Raw genomic sequence first — 541 nt, forward strand, 5'->3', positions numbered from 1 at the left:
CAACAGGGGGGCTCCTGCCACTGCTACTATGACTATTTTTATTATCACCATTGCATTGAATTGCGAATTATTTTTTGCCGTCGTTGTCTTAAAATTGCTTTATATTTAGGACACACTAACGGTTATAAATGTTCGCATTTTCTTATTTTCTTGTTTTCTTAAGAGCATCGAACAAAGGCAGGTAGTTAATGTAGCAATTGATATTTTATAAAGAAATTTGAACAACATATATGCAGGGATTAAAAGAACTGTAGACTTGAAAAAAGAGGTATATTTTCATATTTAAACCCGTGTGGTGCGATGAAGGAAATGGTGCCAGAACAAAGACTGATTGAAGTGTCTCTCTACAATCAAACCTAATCATTTCAGGCTCATGGTGACGTGGCATACTGGCATATAGCAACTCACGCGTCAAAATCATCTTGCTGTATTTCCAAATATTTCCTTGTAATGTTGTCCTTTTTCTCTTACAATTCATATGTTGATCAGTATCTGAGTTTGTGAAAAACACGAAAACTTTTTGTGAAGTATAATATTTCTT

Source organism: Penaeus monodon, chromosome 34, assembly GCF_015228065.2.
Source record: "Penaeus monodon isolate SGIC_2016 chromosome 34, NSTDA_Pmon_1, whole genome shotgun sequence".
NCBI classification, from domain to species: Eukaryota; Metazoa; Arthropoda; class Malacostraca; order Decapoda; family Penaeidae; genus Penaeus; species Penaeus monodon.